Source organism: Molossus molossus, unplaced genomic scaffold (assembly GCF_014108415.1).
Source record: "Molossus molossus isolate mMolMol1 unplaced genomic scaffold, mMolMol1.p scaffold_m16_p_15, whole genome shotgun sequence".
Classification (NCBI taxonomy): domain Eukaryota; kingdom Metazoa; phylum Chordata; class Mammalia; order Chiroptera; family Molossidae; genus Molossus; species Molossus molossus.
In genome coordinates this window covers 9,386,305-9,405,624 of record NW_023425350.1, presented here as the reverse complement: position 1 = coordinate 9,405,624, position 19,320 = coordinate 9,386,305, and the positions used below count along the sequence as shown (strand labels likewise).

The window sequence follows — 19,320 nt, the reverse complement described above, 5'->3', positions numbered from 1 at the left end:
GCTGATATTAGACAAAAAGAAATTAAAACATACAACATAACAAAAAATGAGCCCTGGCCAGTTTGGCTCAGCAGTTAGAGCAGCGGCCCACGGACCAGAGAGTCCTGGGTTCAGTTCCTGCCAAGGACACGTATCTCAGTTGCAGTTTATCCCCGGCCCCAGTTGGGGTTGTGTGGGTGGCAACCAGTCAGTGTGTCTCTCTCACACTGATGTTTCTCTCTCTCTCTTCCTCCCTCCCTCCCTCCCGCTCTATCTGAAGATAAATGCAAAAATGTCCTCAGGTGAGGATAAAAAATAAAAAATTAACTTGGCTGTGGATTTATTCTAGACCAGTAATTTTCAGAATGTAGTCAGGGAACGAGTTCTGGGGTTCCTAAGACCCTTTAAATGGTCCATGAGATCAAAACTATTTTTATAATAAACTGAGATATTATTTTCTTGTTTCATTCTCATTTTCTCACAAGTGTCCAGTGGAGTTTTCCAGAGGGTATATAATGTGTGAGAACACAGACTAAATGGAGCAGCAAATTTTAGAATCTCACTGTCCTCCATTAAACCAGACAATAAATAAATTTATAAAAATCTAAAACAATGCTACTGTTACAATATTTTTGCTATGAAAAAGATAAGTATTTTCATAAAAATGTGCTATTTATGTTAACATGTAATGAGACTGTTATTTTAAATTAATGAATAATTAAATACTTTAAAATGTATCTACTTTCATTTCTAATATAAATATTGACAGATATAATCCACATTAACAAAAGCTATTGGGGCATGCGCAACAATTTTTTTTTTTTATCCTCAACCGAGGATATTTTTCCATTTATCTTTAGACAGATTAGGAGAGAGGGAGAAATAGAGAGAGAGAAACCTCGATGTGAGAGAGACACATCAACTAGTTGCCTCCCGCGTGACCCCAACCAAGGCGGGGGATGAACCTCAACCGAGATATGTGCCCTTCTCCAGAATCGAACGCAGGTCTCGTTAGTCCTCAGGCAAACGCTCTAACTGCTGAGTCAAACCTGCCAGGGCAACAATTTTTAAGCATATAAAGATTCTGAGACCAAAACATTTGAGAATGCTATTTCATTGAAATCTCAAATTTGTTTTCAATTTTTTTATTGTGGAGAAATACACATGACATAAAATTGACCGTCTTGATCATTTTCAGGTGTACAGTTCAGTGGTATTAATACACGTATGATGCTATACAACCGGCACCGCCATCCGTCTCCAGAACTCTGTTCATTGGTGAAACAGAAACTCGATACCCAAACTGGAACTTGTGTGTGGCTGGTGTACGTCTGTCCAATGGGCTAAGCGGCCCACACCAGTGAGCACGCCATCTGCCCGTGTATCTGTGCGGACGGCCACGCACAGCGGGCCCTGGTCCTGGGAGAGTGAACGCCCTCTCCTCCACAATCCTGCAGTCCCACGAACCCCAACTATCTAACCGCCCACTCCTTCTGACCTAACTGCCTTAGGGGGGCAGTCTGCTACCGAACCCCCATGTCTATTCATGCGTAGATGGCATTATTTCCAAGCTGCTGACACTAACTTACAAATGAAGGGCTGTAAACAGGGCTTGCTAGTGTGCTCTTCACTGCTCATGGGGGTGACGGAAGTGACTGGTAAAAAGAAACTAAGAGCAAACCCATCAGAGTTCAGGGCCACATTGCGTGACTGTGGCCCCCGTCCTGCGGACCTCAAAGCCCCATAGAAAGAGACTAGATATCCAGCTTCCACATGTTAAGTCTGGAGCAGCCAGAGAGGAAGGCCCCACGCTCATCACCAGAGGGTGCGCCACGCTGACATCGATTTCTAATTAGATCACGAAGTCTGGGAAAACTGCTTAAAAGGTAGTTTTCAAGGCATCATAGGAATGTTCACGAGGTCCCTTTTTTTCATATTCAGGGAGCCTACTCTGTAGGGTTTGTGATTTAAGGAGATGATGAGAAGGTATGGAAATAGTGATATATTTTTACATTTTGGCAAAGATAGATAGATAGATAGATAGATAGATAGATAGATAGATAGACAGATAATAGATAATAGATACAGACAGGACACTGCCACATAACAACTTTTAGTTTATACCTATAGCCCAGAGGAGGCAAGTGTCCCCAAGAACTCTCAACCTTGAAATACCTTGGGGCTAAATCTTGGCCAGGCAGTGTCTTATCACCGAGGGGAGGAAGGCAGGTGGCAGTTTTAGGACAGTGACCTCATGAGGGCACCACACTTAGAAAACTGGGATCTTAAAAAAACCCACAAGAAAAACACTACCCAGAAGATATGGTTTATTGACCTCAAAGACAAAAATGCTGAAATAGCCCTGCCAGAACCCAAGCGTCTCTTCTCAGTCCACATGTACAAACCACAGCCTTCAACCACGAAGGCTGGTTGAAGTCTCTTTAATCAATTAAATTCTTTTCCTTAAGTAAATCATAGGAAATGCTTTCAGGTTCACCTGGGCATGTCGATCAGGGCTTTAGAAAGCCAAACCAGTCCATGGAAGAATGAAAGTAAAAAATGTTAGCATGTTCAAGTCCAAAAGTTCAGTCTTCTGGCATTCCTTGATCTCAACACACTAATGATTTGCCAGAATGCAAGTCAGCATTCCTGGAAGAAGTCTTCAAGAGGGAGCCAATGTCTTAACTGATCTTTAGAGTAACTTTCAAATCTATGGTCCTGCTTAAACTATCATTCCCCACAACCATAAATTGATCATTGGGTACTCTACACTTCTTCAAAGTCCCATCAGGCATCTGTGAAGTTCATTATTGATCTTTAGGCCAGCAAATTCTGATAAACATGAGTTCCCAGAAGAAAGAACAAATGTACCTCTCTTGCATCTTTTTACAAGAGACTCATGTGTACAGAGGAAGCATCTCATGTGTGAGGAAGACCAGGTAAGGACGTTTTTCACTAAGACATGAAAATTGGCTTCTAGCCATTCCCAAGGCTCTCCCCCTGGCCTCACCCCACATCTTGGAGTGGCTTAGCATCTCCTCACCACCACGCCTTTCACTGGGGTCTCTCCATTAAGTCAGTTTGAAAGCAGCTTAGTGGTGATCAAAGAGCAAATGCTTAGAATCTCACCACAAATGTTCCCACACATCCATTCAAAGTTCTCCTAATTCAATTTATGAAAAGGATCCAAATTAACACAAATACATGACACTATTGAAGAAGAATTTTCATAGAAAGATATCTACTTTTTTTTTTTATCATAAAATCTCCAGGAAATCACCAGGTTATGGAAGGTGAAAAAGCAAAACAGGAAAGGACAAACAATAAGCTCAAATTTACCCAACAATTGGAGAAAAAGCCAGAGGTAGGATTCAAATTTATAATCTTCTAGAAGTGCTCGTACCATTTAACTCGCACACAGAGAAGTGTATGTGTTGATTTATTGAGGAGCTGGACTTAACTCCCTAACCTCTCCCAAGGTCACCTTCCACACAGACATGGGCATATATACAAACTCTCCCTCACACGCACTGTGTCTCTGTTCCTTTTCATAACCAACCTATACATGTATGATGTCCAATTCCTCACCTCCTGTCCATGTTTCACTCAGTACTAGCTTTAGGTCCCACCTCTCCAGCGTACCTCTTAACAAGGGTCCCAATTGCCCTTCTTGAATCTCTTTAATCTACTCCTCACAGCCTTCACTGACGATCTTCTAGAAATACAAACTGGCTCCTGAAATAGCACTAATTCCCTCTCACAGCCCTCAGAATAAACTCTTAAGATCCTGAACTTTGCCTAAAGAGCCCATCATGATCCGACCCCTGTCCTCTTCTCTGACCTCCTCCCGGCCACCCCGCCACCTGGTCCTCCTGGAGTTCCTTCAACAAAGCTCAGCGCTCATCCCTGACTTAGAATCCTCAAGCTCTTGCCTCAGCCTGGAATTCTCTTCCTCAGAAAGGTTTTCCCAGCTTCCCATCTAAACTAGTGCCCACACCCCACCCCTGTATTCTCCCCCACGACGTTCTTTAGAGTGCTTGCCACTACTCGTATGTTTCCATTGATTTGTTTACTGGCTCACCCCTCACCTGTCTCCCACCCATCCTCCACATCTGTTTCCTTTCGCACTGCATACCCAGCATAGTACACAGCACTGGGTAAGTAATCAAATACTTGTTGAATGGATGCTGTGTGTATATATAGAGATACAGATACGACCACACAAGTCAGTCATAAAGTCAACATTGGTAAGCATCTGCTCCATGCTCAGTTGAGGATGAGCTACTAAAGCCACTGCTGTCAACATAAAATGTTTCTCTGTAACACTATTGGCTAAAAGCAGATCTTGAGCCTTTATCATTCAACACTTGTGCAATTGAAGACAATGTAAGCCCTGGTTTGCTCAGTGGTTAGAGCGAAGGCCCGCGTACTAAAGGGCCATGGGTTCAATTCCTGGTCAAGGGCAGGTACCTGGGTTGCAGGTTTAATCCCTATCCTAGTTGGAGCACATGTGGAAGGCAACCAATCGATGTGTCTGTCTCTCTCTGTCTGTCTATCTCTCTCTCTCTTTCTCTCTCTTCTCCTCCCTCTAGACACCAGTGGAAAAAATATCCTTGGGTGAAGATTAACAAAAATAAATAGATACAGAGATAAATAAAATAAACACAATTTTATAGAGTATCTACCACAAGCAAACCATGGTGCAAGGTTCTGCAGGAATCCAAAGAGAGTGAGACCTTTTGCACACAAAGAAAAATACTACAACCTGGTCTAGTAAGTATAGCTTCAGAAGAAGAGTCTCCTTTTATAAGGGATAGGAGTGGGTGTGTTGAAAAGTTGCTAAATGTGATCTAGATAAAGGATAAAGGATGAAAATTCTTCTAAATCAGCATCTATATTTTATTGCACATTCAAAGGCCAAAAATTCAGTGGGTAACCATAAGCCACCTCTACCTGTCACCATTCAACAACGCAGTCTGAAGCCTACTAAGCACAGGGCACAGTGTTGGGGCTGCAGGGATAAACAAGGAACGCAGAATCTCCCAGTGGCTCTGCAGCCAGATGGCCAGGGGTTAGAATCCTGGCCTCACATCGTCCTGGTTGTGTGACTTTGCACAAGCCCATTCCAGAATAGAGCCCACTTCCTAAGGTTGCCATCAGGATGAAATGAGTTAATACACAGAAAGCTTTTAGTATAGTGCCTAGAACAGGGCAACAAGAAATGTTAGACACATCTAGCCCAGCCGGTTTGGCTCAGTGGTTGAGCGTCGACCCAAGCACCAAGAGGTTGCAGGTTCAATTCCTGGTCAGGGCACTTGCCCAGGTTGTGGGCCTGATCTCCAGTGGGGGGTATGTAGGAGGTGGCTGACTGATGTTCTCGTTCATGGATGTTTCTATCCCTCTTTCTGTCTCCCTTCCTCTCTCTCTAAAAATCAATAAAGAAAAATATCTCAAAAAGAAATATTACACATCTAGATTCTTGTGGCTAAACAGACTGAGGCTCAAAAAAGCAAAGTAATTTATGTCAAGAAGCCATAAAGAGGTTGCAATCAAGGCTAGAACCCAGGTCTTCAGTCTCCGTCTGTTCTCTCCCACATCTCCATAGGAGATTTCACACCAGGGCCACTCCAGAGGCTCCAACTTCCTGACACCTGATAAGCAGGGGCAATAAACACACTCACTTTCCATTTAGAAGGTTGGCCTCACCTGTTAGTGAGACCGCTGTCCTGTTGGTCCCCCATCTGGCTCAGAATGCACCTCGAGGGGCGCCATCTACTGCTGGTTCCCACAGAAACATCGCAATAAAGAATGAAGGCCTCGCCCTGGCCGGTTTGGCTCAGCGGTTAGAGCATCGGCCTGCGATCCTGAGAGACCCGGGTTCGGTTCCCGCTAAGGGCACGTACGTTGGTTGCAGTTTGTCCTCGGCCCTGGTCGGCTGTGCAGGTGGCAGCCACTCGATGTGTCCCTTTCACATCATCGATGTATCTCTCTCTCTCTCTCTCTGTTCCTCTCCCCCCCCCCCCACTCTACCTGAACAAAAAATGGAAAAATGTCCTCAGGTGAGGATAAAAAAAAAAGAAGGCCTCATCCTGGCTGGTTTGGCTCAGTCCTTAGACCCTCGGCCAGAGGCCCAAAGGGTTGCAGGTTCGACCCCCAGCTTTGATCAGGGTTTTGCAGGAGGCAACCAATCAATATGTCTCTTTCATATCGATATTTCTCTCTCTTTCCCCCTCTCCCTCCTACTCTACCTAAAACTCAATGGGAAAATATCCTCAGGTGAGGATTAACGAAAAAAAGAAAAGAAAAAAAAGAATGACAGCCTCACATCCTCATGGGGTTGTTCTGAGGAGTAAATGAGATAATGCCTGGAAAAGTGCTGAGCAGAGCAGCTGCCATATAGTAGGTAGTCAATAAATGTTACCCACTGGACAAAAGGAAGAGGGGAATCCTGTGGTGCCTACTCTCTGAGCTGACACAATTCCAACCCCAATGGCAGCTCTAGTGCCCAGCGGGATCTCTGCCAGAACGGAGGGAGGCAGAGTCTGTAAGGGTGATGGTGACGAGCGAACTTCACAGGGGACAGGGGTGTCTGGAGTCCTCACTCGCCCCCCACTCTCCCCTTCCTTCTTAATAGTAATAATAACAACAACAATAATGTGAAGAAGAAGAAAAACACTTAGCCAGCACTTTGCTGGCAAACCCAACTTCAGAGCATTGGCTTTTTAATATTTTAATATTTCTGAACAGAACAGGGATTGCTTCCAACCTCCCATTCGCTCTCATACACTTGACCTGCAGAAGTTTGGCTTTGCTGCACTCGTGAGTGAGAATCAGGCTGATTTTCCAGATCATCATGGCTCAGACATAAGACTGTATTAAAACAGATCCTACAAATCTCCTTTGAATATTCACGGCATGGCTTGGATTTAGAGTTCTTAGGCACTTTGGTATTATTTTCTCCCCGCTACCCCAATAGTGATAATTCTTAGTTCTGAAGAGATAAATTTAATGTTAGAACAAGAGGAGGAAGGAGTCTGGTGAAACTTTAAAAACAACTGGACTGGACTGGGAACAGAAACCTCATCTTACAACAGTGTATCACCAGAGCGGAGCCCAGAGCTGGGCCCAGGGGAGCTGCTGGCAAAGGCACACTGAAAGAATCGATGTCCAGGAGTTTACAACCCCGCTAAGAATGAGAGCTACACCATACTCCAGGTTCAACCACGGAATCAGCGTCACCTTTTCAACCTGAAATAAATGGGCAGGAGAGGCACTAGGGCATCTGCCTTTAGCAAGAGGGCAGGTGCTTAGGAAAATGCTTGCCGCCTGTTTACCTGGGCAGGTGTTTGCAAGTAGTATAAAAAGGTGGGCAACCAGGGGTAATTTATACAGCTCTAAGCAAATGGTTATGCAAACCATTTAAGCAAATATATTAAGGGAACTGGGAAGGTTTCTGCTCTGGTTTTGCTCATCCCTCGCACTCTTCAGAAGGTGGGATGAAATGCAAACACCAAGAGTTAGGGAACCTCAAGTCTCTCTGCGAGGGCAAGGGACACCTCCCCAGCTCTCCACCCCTACTCTCCACCCCCTGCATTCCCTTCTTAGCATCAAACCAGCCCCCCAAACTCACCCCACCCCAGTCATCCTGGTGGTTGGAGGTAGTTCTTTGAGGTCTTCCCCCAACGCCATGGAGTGCTGGAGTTAGAATGCCCAGTCTCCCCAGCCCAGGTTGGGGAGAAACCAAGGGCGCGAAAGGTGTTCCTTTCCCAAAAGAGACCAGAAGGGAGGGGGGGGTACAGGGAAGGAACCCTGCAATGCGAAATAGCCGGCCCAGCTCTGCGAGGCGCCTGCTGGAACGCCTGGCTCACTCTCAACCCGTTCACCCCAAGAGGTCCGGCAGCCACCCAGGGTGGCGCGGGCGGGAAGAGGGAGTCTCCGACCTGGAGCACCCACTCCCATCACCACCGCTCATCCAAACACAAAGTCTGTGGGCGACTCTCCACGGGGCCTGCGAGCCCCAAGCCGCTTCCACCCAGAGCGCCCTGGCAGCCCCCGGGCACAGCGCTGCACCAACACAAGGGTGCCCTTTCCCCTGCAATTGTCGCGAGGCGCCGGCACTGCTGCAGGGCAGAGGAGGGAAGGGATGGCAGGGAAAGGCGGAGCGGGCAGCCTGGGAAGCGCTTTCGTTCACCAGGAAAGCCCCTCCTCCCCAGGAAGAGGAGAGGCTTCTCGGAGCGAAGAAACGCCCCAGAGATGCCCCTCCACCAAGTGCCACCTTTCCCCAACTCATCTATTCTCCCGCTTCCAGTCCATCCTCCGCCCCCGCCACCCCACCGCACCCCCGAGAGGTGATCCCAGACACCCTCCCTGCGGCTTTGGAGGGACTGGGGCACCGTCTCCGCTGCCCGAGCAACAGGCGGATCCTTAGGGCTCCAGGACAGCGGGCTCTGGGGACCAGGGGAGGGGAGCGCCCAGCAGGATGGAAAGTCCCCTGAGGACGCACACCTCCGGGGTTCCCCACCTGTGACCTGGGCCACGGGGGCTTGAGGGTGCTCGGGCAGCAAAGGTGGGGAAAGTTGCAGGGTGGCAGAGACAAGTCTCCGGAGCGCACGGGAGGCTGGGGCAGAAGTAGGTACCTCCAGGAGTCCAGCGCCTCTGCAATGCCGCCCGCCCGCGCCGCAGGGATCAGGCCTCGCCGCGCAGCCCGCCGCCGCTGCAGCAGCCGGGAGAGCCGGTGGCCCGCCACTGTCCGTCTGTCCTTCCCGCCCCTCTCGAGCGCGGCTCCCGGCGCCGCGGGCGGGGCGGGGCGGGGCGGGCAGCTTGGCCACCACCCCGTGGGTCTCGGCTCCGCCCACCACCTAGCTGTGGCCGGCAGCCGGGGTCCCCTGGTGGAGGGCGCAGCGCTCACCCCTGGGCGTCAGCTGGCTGCGGGGTCTGGCAGCCCCACAGGCAGACTGATGGCCGGACACACAGAGAGGAGGCCCTGCGGGGCGCGTCCCCGCCCAGACCCAAATGCACAGTCACCCCTGGGGCTACGCGCCCCGTCCGGGGGGGAGCAGGAGCGCGCCCCGCACCTCCCACCTGCGCGGCCTCCGTGGTGGGAGCCCCCGGACCCCGCGAGACACAGACCGCCTCCTCCTCGCCGCAGGCTCTGGCAACCGCCTCTCCAAAGTCATGGCCCAAGCGACACTGCACATTTGTCAGGATTTTCTTCAGAAGTCTCGAGGCCCCAACTTGTTTCAGAACAAAGTGCGAAGTAGGAAACAGCCCCTGTTTACCACCAACCCGCTGCCTGAAGGTTCGCGCACGGAGCAGACGACATTGCTTTCCACGCTCTGGTCCCCACTTACCAAGTCAGAAGCGGTGGTGGACATACGCACCCAGGGGAAGGGGACCGAGTTGCGTCCCCGTCCTAATGGAAGAGGGCGAGAGGTGCCCGAGACCGAGGCTGAGGAACAGACCCCAGAGCGCGCAGGGCGGCGTGTGGTCCAGAAGGCACGGCCGGCCCCTCTGCAGTGAGCCAGAAAGCTCGGTGAACCGCCCGAGGAGGAGAATGGGACGCTGGGGACCCACCCCCGCGCTCCCCCTCCCTCCCCCAAACTGCCAAACTGCAGATTTTCAAATTGTGCAGACTTGCAATAATTCCTCAGAGCCAGCTGCTCCAAGCTGTAGGCGCCCAGTGTTCCCGGGTTCCCGCCCCACATCAGGAAAGCAGCCAGCTGCCCCCCCGCCCCCCACACACACACCGGCTGACCACTAGCCTCAGGCAAGCACCGAGCAAGACCAGCTTAGTTAAGATCCAGGCCCAGGTGCAGGCGCACGGGAAGGGGTGGGGCGAAAGGAAGTATGGGAAAGGTGAAAGTCATGTTCTCTGACCTCATGGAAGTACCCAGTGGGGGTCTGGGATTTCTTGTTGTTTTTTTATCCGAAAGCCACAGCGGGGGTCAGAGAAAAGAGGTCGATATTTACAGTATCTGGTAGGTTTCTAAAAGGAGGTAGAACCTGCTCCTTCCAGGGAGGTTTGGCCAAAGGAGAGGGCAGAGTAGCAAACAGGAGTGGGCAAGGAGAAGGGATTCACCAGGCCTGGTCCCTCAGATTCCAACACTCTCATTTGCCTCAGGGAAGCAAGGTGGGCATCCAGGTGGCTGTGGAACAGGTGTCTGGGGGCCCTCTGTCCCTACTCCCATGGTTCTGCGGCTCCCCCAAGCTGGCCCCCTCTCTACTGGAAGAGGATCCAAAACACCTGTCTACACTGCTGTTTGCCCGTGGCTGAAGAAGGCAATTTTCATACCCAATTCATCATCTTTATCATAAGGTTATTCTAAAAATATGTTTACGTTTTATCAGCACCTGAGAACAATGCTCTCCGGTCTCTCCCAGAAGTCAGCTATTTAATCATTTATAATTGCTAAGGTTATCCAGAAGTCCAGCATTGTTTACTCGGGAATGAAATATGGCGACTGCAGTGCAGAGCAGACGGCGTCCCTGCGCCTGGGATCTGGGTGGCGTGTGGGAACTGGAAGGAAGGCACCCACAGTGGGGGTCACAGAGGGCCCGCTCTTGGCATCTGTGAAATCTGGGCACAGAAAAGACAGGTCTCCACTGTGGGCATATGGGGGTGCACGTGTAGAAGGGGCACAGATTTGAGAGTCAGACTGGGATTCTCATTCCGCTGGACCCTGTGGGGAACCCTGTGAAAGTCACTTAGCCTCTCCATCCTGGTTTCTTCATCTGTAAGAAAAGTTCCCCTCTCTTGCCCTGGCCTGTGTGACTCAGTGGTTAGCGTGTCGGCCCGCGGTCCAGAGAGACCCAGATTCAGTTCCTGCTGAGGGCACATACCTCAGTTGCAGTTTGTCCCCGGCCCCGGTTGGGGTCGAGTGGGCGGCAACCACTCGATGTGTCTCTCTCACATCAATGTTTCTCTCTCTCTCTTCCTCCCTCTCTCCCTCTATCTGAAGATGAATGCAAAAAAGTGTCCTTGGGTGAGGATGAAAAAAAAGTTCCTCTCTCACAGGGTGATCATGTGAAACAAAAACAGGAAAACAGTGTATGGACCATGAAAAGCATGTCTGTTCCCCAAAAGCTCACCTCTGAAGGTTTACCAGGTTTGATGCAGGCAAAGTGGTAAGTGCATTCCTACACACACACAACACCATGAGCTCACCCCCTGTGTCTAGAATCTTTTCATCTGACCTCAGTCTTCATCACCACAGGGCATGTTCTGATCTGTCTGCCTCATTCCTCCCACATGCCCACCTCCTACCCCATCCAGATGTCTTTACACCACATGCTGTGACCTCCCTCCCCTCTTCGTTAACCAGCCCAAAGGGATGCAGTAGACTAGCCATGCATGAACCTAGAAGGCGCTAATCATTATCTGACGTGGTACTCATCCCTCCATGATTGCAAGAGGACCCCCAAGTCAGTGGAGACACCCCAAGCAGGTGCGGAATGCATGCATTCTGTCCCCAAGTCTTCACATTCTTCCTGCTCTGGACATGTGCCCACATTTCAGGTCTTCCTCCCTCTCTTACCCACTTGACTCACATGTCCTTGAACTTCCTTCCCTATCCCCATCCAAACCTTTCATTTGCACTGCAATCCAAAGGACAGATAACATCTGGGTGTCACCCCGGAGATAAAGAAAGTATGAATCTGCTTTTTAAATGGGCATAGCCCAACGTGAAAATGAAGATGCTCTCACCCCTGGGAGGAAAGTGGAGAGGAGGGGTATTAGTAATAAGGATTAGCATGTGCTCAGCTGGTGCCTCTTATTCACTGCTCTTTAGCCAGCAGCCAATCTGAGGACATGAAACATATGCAGTTCCCCAACCCCCACCCAGGCTTCTCACGGGTACCAGCATTCACAGTGATGCTCCCTCTTCCTGCAGTACCCTTGCCAACCACCCAGCCCTTCTTTGCTCAACAAGCTCCCTTTGCCTCGGAACACTATTCCACTGACAGCCACTGTCCTCTAGAAAGCCCCCCTCCGCTCCTGGGTTATGTGTCTCCTCTCTGTGCCCCCTCAGCTCCCTTTGTACTTGGTACAAACCCCCAGTTACAGTTACGCTCCTGTACTCCTGTCGCCTGCTTGGATTGAGTCTTTTGCATTAAACTGTGAGCTCCTGGAGGGCAGGCACTACGTGGTGTTAGTCATCTCAGTACTCAGGGACTGGCCCATGATAGATACTCAACGGCTGACTTAATAATAAAAGGTGGATGGACGGATGGGTGGACAGGTGGGCGGTAGATGGATAACTAAGGCTTCAGGCTGCAGGGAGGGTGCAGAAAAGCCAACTCAGAGGCACCGAAGACCAGATGTGCCAGCCTCAGGGTGCTTCTTCTATGGGAGTTCTGTATCTGTTTGAATAACCCTTCATTTGTATGACACAACTCGAGGCCCAGAAGAATTTCCATCCAGAAGAATCAAGGGGATCCCCATGGCAGAGACCACCAGGCACAATCCCACGATCTTTTTTCTTCTTCCTCCTCCGCAATATGCATAGGGTAACCCGTCTTCCTGGGTTTCCTGGCATTGTCTCGGGTTCAGAACTGAAATCCCACGGACCTCCTTAGTGGAGAGAAAACCAGGACACGTGGCCATCCCACTGGGTACATTGCTATCCAGGAGAGAGGCTACATGTCCAACTCCCCAGGCTGCTGGAGGAGAGCGTGACCGAGTTATTTCCAACGGGTAGACGTGGCCCGGTCAGTCTCTGGGGCGGGAGAAATTTTCTATTAACATTTATTTTGGGGGAAAAAAAATCACAACTTCTTACTAATAACAAGGAGAACATTCTACCATAGCAAGATATGGTGAGCAGGAGCCAGACGAGATTTCTGGAGGAGGCGGGTGAGGAGTGCCCGGCTCCCCGCTGGCAGAACCTGGCAGGTCACTCCCGAGTGCACCCCGCTTCCTCTTCCAATGCATGCAATTACCTGCCCAACAGCTCACCTTTCTTGCCTGTTTCCTTTCGTTCCTTGGCTGCAGAGGCTAAATTACACTCTTCGCTATGGCAAAGGATCCTCGTTGGCACACACGGCCTCCCCCTGTTGTCATTGGGTATTTGTGCTCCGAGTCCCCATTTCACACTTGCATTGTCATCTCGCCCTCCGTCGGCAGCCATTCCAATATGCTTATTGACAGCCTCCGTTTCTATGTGTCCTTGTTCTGCGTGTGCCGTTGTTTTTAATGTATGCATTTATAATTCAAATGGTCACCTGTCATTTATCTCAATCTTCTGTGTCTCCCTCCACACTGGTGCTGTTTCTAGCTCCGCCCCTGATGCTCTGTGCTCATCTGGTCCGTTCCTCTCTATTATCATCTACATCATCCACTCCCCAAGGATGGGGGCCCGGAATGCCCCAAATTCCTCACTACCACAAACAACTCTGGGATGGATATCCTCACACACATCACCTTATGGCCTGGGGAAGAGTTGAAGGGGCATATATATATATATATATATATATATATATATATACACTCAGCAGTAGGATTGCTGGTCGTAGGATGAGGCTCACAGAGAAATACTGAAATATTTCTATTCTTGTTAGGAAATGGCCTTGCCCCCTAAGCTCCCTGAGTGTCTTTCCTGTTACCACAGCCCCTTCCCAGGACCCGCCCCTCCCCTCAGGACTTTCCACCACCCAGACACTGAAGGATTAACCCTTGCCCCAGCTAGAACTGACGGTCTTCCCAGCAGCTGTTAAATATTGTGACTATCATCCCTGGATGTGCACTGCTTAACCTGAGTGTCCACAGAGCAACAGTAACAAAACAAACAGACTTACCTGAAGAGTTCAATCCAGTCTCTTGTCTTGAAGGAATTCTCAGAGCTACAGAGACGCTGCTGATGTCCCCATCTGTATCACCAAGGTCATGTCTAACTCATCCTGCAGCGCGGGAGCCAGCAGGCTGTGACCACTGTCCTGATAGCAGGGCCAACACGGCAGGCAGCTGAGCCCGGGGTCAACAGCCCGGGACACAACACCCTGAATCTTAGCTTAGCTCTGTCCCTCTCTCTCTGGCTGTGTGACTTGAACCACTTCACTCTCTCTGCTCCTCGGTCTCCTCACTGGCAAGCTGCTCCATGACAGGGTTGGAGTGGGGTTCAGATAAGATAATGATGTGAAACAGCAATGGAGAGGAAAGAAAAAGCCTTTTGTTCAACTCAGCATCCAGCTAGCTATGTCACATCGCATCCCCCCATCCCACCCTCTGTCTGAGCCCCCTGCATGTAAAATGGGGTAATGATACGGGATTGTATCCCCCAATCATTATGAGATTCCATGTGCTGTCTTGACATCTTTGAACCTCACAGCTCCCCAGAGGCTTAGCCAGGAGTCCCCCTGCTCTGGCCAGATATGCGCCCCCCCCCCCCCAGTAAGAGAGTAAGAAAGTCTCCCTACCTGGCTAGTTTGTCTATCAGCTGGACCAGCTGCACCCCATCTTGTCCCCACCTAATGGGTTTCACCCCCCTGCCAGAACTGTTCAAACAAGACAGTCACATAATTACATGGGATCCAACAGTCACCTCATCTTCATGCCACTACAAAGCCTGCCGCCCACATGTGGTGTGCTCCTCCCCAGGGTTGTGAGTGCATGCGACCAATAAGCTGCTGTCTGTCCCACCTGGCCAGTGCCAAACGCCGTGTGTCCAGCCATCTCATACTTAGGGCGGGAGTCCCTCCTCCACCAGAGGGGTGAAGAGGAGGTGAGCAGAACAACACCTATCTCAGAGTTGTAAAATCAAAGTGAACGCTGTACGTACAGCACCGAGCATCACACCTGGTCCAGCAGAAGTTCATGCCAACAAAGAGAAACGCAGAAGCGGACTTCGCCACCGTAGGATGTTGGTCTCACTGGGGGGGGTGAAGGGGGGCATTGCTAGAACCTGGGGAGGAATGAAGCAGAGGCTTCTTCACTCCGTTGAAGAGACCTACCTCAGGCTGACTAACTGCACATTCTCCTTGCCAAAGGGGAGAGGCACATGGAAACATGATTTCTCTCTTTCTTAGTATCACAAGTAATGTCATTCATAATCGAAGTGCCATTGTAAGTCACTCCGTCTTCCTTTGGCTGTTTTCTCACTGTAAAATAGGGATCTGGAACTTAATAATAGGCTGGATACCAAGCTACAGAAGAGAGCTGAAGAAACAGGATCGGAAAGACTGATCACGGGGCTTCTCCCTGAACAGGGTCGCAGTTCAGTGATATGACACCACCTGCCTTATCTGCCAGGCAAGGAGGGAAGATAACTCAGCAAGGCAATGGAGCTCAGAGATAAGAGCGCTGTGACAGGTACTGCCACTTGTCACTCGACTTCCATTCTTCCCTTCTATCTTAGGAGCAGAACTCCAGTGTTCACAGGGCCAACTAAACACATTGTATTTCCCAGACTCTCTTGTAACTACTGTAACCGTACCAACTGTTAGAGTCGCACGTAAGAACACACAAGTGTTCTCAGTTTCTTTTTAAAGGGGAGATATTCCCTTTTTCCTACCTTCCTCCAACTCCTGCCTAGAATGTGGATGAGATGGCTGGAGCTCTAGCAGCCATTTTGGGCCATGAGATCAAGAGGCACACACTAGGGATGGCAGAGTGTGAGCTAAAGGAAATCTGGGACCCTCACCACTTCACGGAGCTATTACATCAATGCTGGACACTGTCAATGGCTGCACCTCTTTTACCTGAGAGAAAAATGAACAGTTTTTTTGTCTGTCTCTGTGTGTCTAGGAGTGTTTTAATGCAACCAATCCTAATCTCAACTAATACAACAAATATTTAATATTGATATACATAGGCACTATTTTATTTAACTCCTGAAGATCTCATGAGATTTTTTTTTTTAATTTTTTCTTTATTGATTTTAGAGAGAGAGGAAGGGAGAAGGAGAGAAAGATAGAAACATCGATGAGAGAGAACATTGATTGGCCGCCTCCTGCATGCCCCCAACTGGGGATCTGGCCCACAACCTGGGCATGTGCCCCGACCAGGACTCGAACCAGCAACCTCTTGGTGCATGGGTTGACACTCAACTACTGAGCCACACTGACCAGGCTCATGAGGTTTGTTAAAAGACTCCTCAATAATATTTTCTAGCATATGAAATGTCCAGTCCTCTGAGCATGTCTGTCTTTAGGAGATCTAAATCAATGTTTGGACTCAGGTAATTTTATAACTGAAAAGTCTAGAAAATCCTACCTTTTTCTGAACTAGCATATAGATTTTTAGGACAGTAAATCTGCTGAACAGGGCTTGGGCCCACATGTGCCCTCATTCACATGCATATACATTCATACACACACTTGCCTGGGCGTGCACACACTCTCAGGAAGCCACACATATGCACCACACACAGGTACCCCCTCATATCCATACCCAATGGCACGCTCTGGAGGTTCCCTGGGATTGGGAAGACCCCAGCTTCCCCCTCCACCACATCCCTAAGCTATTATGAGTTACTATTTCCAGTAACTGGTATACTAGGCTGGAGCAGGGTGTTGAATCATAAAGAATGACTGCAGGAAGCTCAGTAAAGCAATCCTTGACCGTGGAGGTGCACGTGGGGAGACGTAGAAGAGGAGGCTCCCCTCCCACACACCAGTTCAGGGTCAGAAGGAGATTCCTGTTGAGCCAGGAGCAATATGGATGTCTGAGGCCTCACCATGGAGGAAATGCCCATGAGTGAACCTCTTACCTGCCCCTCTGTCCTTCTCCCTCCAGGGCTGCCCCTCAGGATGACTTTACCGATGGACTCAACCCCTGCTTTTATATGTTGATGTCTCCCGGAGCTCAGCCTCAGGCTCTGATCCCAATCCTTTGAGAGCCTACTTGGGGCTGCATGGATGTGCTCAGGACTTTGGGAAACACAAAGATGAAGCAACCTATTCCCTGCTCTCAGGAAGTGAGCCCTCTATCAGATACTCCAACGAGAACAAAACATTGAGAACCAACGGCATAAAAATGTCTGAATAACTACAGGAGTTGACAGAGATCTAAAAGGCCACTTACTACCCACAGATCTTTAGGAAAGTCTCACTCTTCTCATCTGCAACTTGGGAGTAGCAACTGGACGCTCAGGAACTTGTGAGCTGACCTCTCCTCCTCACAGCTCATTTAGGGAATCCCCTCTGGTGCTCAGCAAACCTTTCAATCACCTTGAATATTTTTCAACATTTCCCATAGAACCCCATCCAAATAAACCTTCTCCATTCTAAGCCCTAGGATGTCCCCACCGCAGCCCAGTCCCCAGGGCTCGTCCTTAACAGATACAGTGGCCACTTTCTTCCTGAGAAGACGGTGTGGCCCCTCCACTTCCAGCTTGTCCACCTTTAAGTCTCCCCGAGGCTTCATCCATCCCCCTTTTCCTCCTGCTTTGAGGAGTGATGCATATAGCCAAGTATTTTAGAGAGTCGATGATGACCAAGTGATCTGAGACTATAGAGAAAGAAAGTTTTAACAAATCACAGCCCCGGAAGGCATGTCAGCACAGAGAAATAAACGGGTTCCGAGCCGCTCCCAGGCTTCACCACTCGCCACCTGTGTAGCCTCGAGCACGTAACTCCGTTTTCATTCATTCATTCATTCATTCATTCATTCAACCACACCGGAAGTTTCCCTGAGCGCCAAGCGTCCTGACGAAGCTACCGCTTAACCATTCTGAAGGGAGGGTAATGATAACACTAACTTAAAAATCAGTCTTGAAACGTTGGTGCTTCAAGCACCAAGGAAGTAATAAGTGTGAATTATCTTCCACTTTTCTTTCTGGCCCTTAGTACCATGTTCCTTTTCTGTATATGAAGAGGAATTTCACATAAACAAAATAAATTCCTAGTTGGCTGAGGAGCACCACTATCAATCCCACTTGAAAGCACACCCTTTGGTTCTCACGGTGAACAAGCAGGTTGTGAGTCGCTGGCTGAACCACGTCCTCATTTTACGTAAACCTTCCCAGGGAGGAGCCTGTGAGTCCGGCCAAGGAGGACAGGCAGGCCCCTCAGGCCAGAGGGCTGGCAGCCTGGCTCCCAAACATGCTCTCTGACGATGGATTGGTAGATCGATGGATTGCAAGAACTCCACTTGCATTCCTTCCTTCCCTCAGTCAACAAAGGTTTTCTGAACAATGACATTGCTCCAGGCTTAGTACGAAGGGCTGGGGTTATCACACATACATTTCGGGGACTCTGATTCAGAGGTGCAAATTTGCTACTCTATTTCTCTACCCCTGACTCTTGACCCACTTCCTTGTGGCAACAGAAAAATAATAATAATCCTGGTAATTCCAGATAAGTCTGGTGATTCCTGATTCAGGCTCCTCCCGGGCCCTTCCCTGCCTTGTCCTCTGAGGGATCTGTGATCTGGGGAGGGCTGTGGACCACACAGCGGGGGGCTAAATGGAGTAAAGTCTCCATCGTGGGCTTCCACCACGATGGGCCACCCGCTGTTTGACCTTCGTCCCACACCATCACTCACAGTGATGTACACATTTTCAAGGGGCCCTCAGTTGCTTATTGAATTTATTCAGTTCCCGATGAACCTGACCCGAGTAATTTGGCGCCATCGCCCCACTTCCAGCACTTCTGTGGCACCTCTGTGGGGTCTAAAAGGTCTCAGCCCCGCCCCCACACAGCACATCAGGTGATGCACCCGGGAAGGTACCCTTCGGCCCACCTTCCCGAACGGCCCACTCAGCGGCCACCGCTCTGGTGTCAACGCCATGCTAGGAGCAGATACCGCCATGTGGTTTGCAAACCATAGACGGTCCTGGAGTCTTTGCTCTGGGTCCCGTGCAAACTTGCCTGGAATGTCCCCCTTCCCCCTTCTTTGGGCCTCCACTCAGATCTAAGTTCCAAAGGTCTTCCTACGATCTCACAGCGTGTTCTATCAAGTCCGGGTAGGAAAACTGGTTCTTCGCTGATTCCCTTTCCTATCCATTGTTTATTCCAGAACCTCGAGCTTCTAGAATTGATTCCTTTCTCCCAGTGTCATTGTAATGGGCTTTAACAGCCTATTTTGCAAGCTAAAAATGAAAATCTTTCTCTTTGCATTCCTAAATTAATAATCCTAATCCTACTCTGACTAAATAGGAGGAAGGTTATGTACCAAAAATGTGCAAAAGAGAAGCACTCTAATTAATATTTTTAAATATTATCAAACTAATGTTCACCACACATGGTCCCTGCTCTTGAAAAGCTCACAGTCAATGGAAAATTTTCTCCAAATGGCAAGTTAAGCCAATTGACCAGATCCAATATAAACTTCAAAGATCAGCTGTACTTAACAAAAGAAGGTTTGTAAAATAACCCATAACTTCAGCTCGTTCCCTAACATTTGTG

The 19,320-nt window shown here is 49.4% G+C and overlaps 1 protein-coding gene across 1 annotated transcript in view; it reads right to left on the bottom strand.

Annotated features, from left to right (window-relative positions):
• Positions 1-9,414, bottom strand: part of KCNS3 (potassium voltage-gated channel modifier subfamily S member 3) — a 34,531-nt gene extending 25,117 nt beyond the window's left edge. Inside the window, exon 1 of the mRNA XM_036263215.1 lies at positions 9,330-9,414. The gene's annotated coding sequence lies outside the window, so the exon portion shown is untranslated. The remainder of the gene's footprint in view (positions 1-9,329) is intronic.
• Between the last annotated feature and the right edge of the window lie 9,906 nt (positions 9,415-19,320).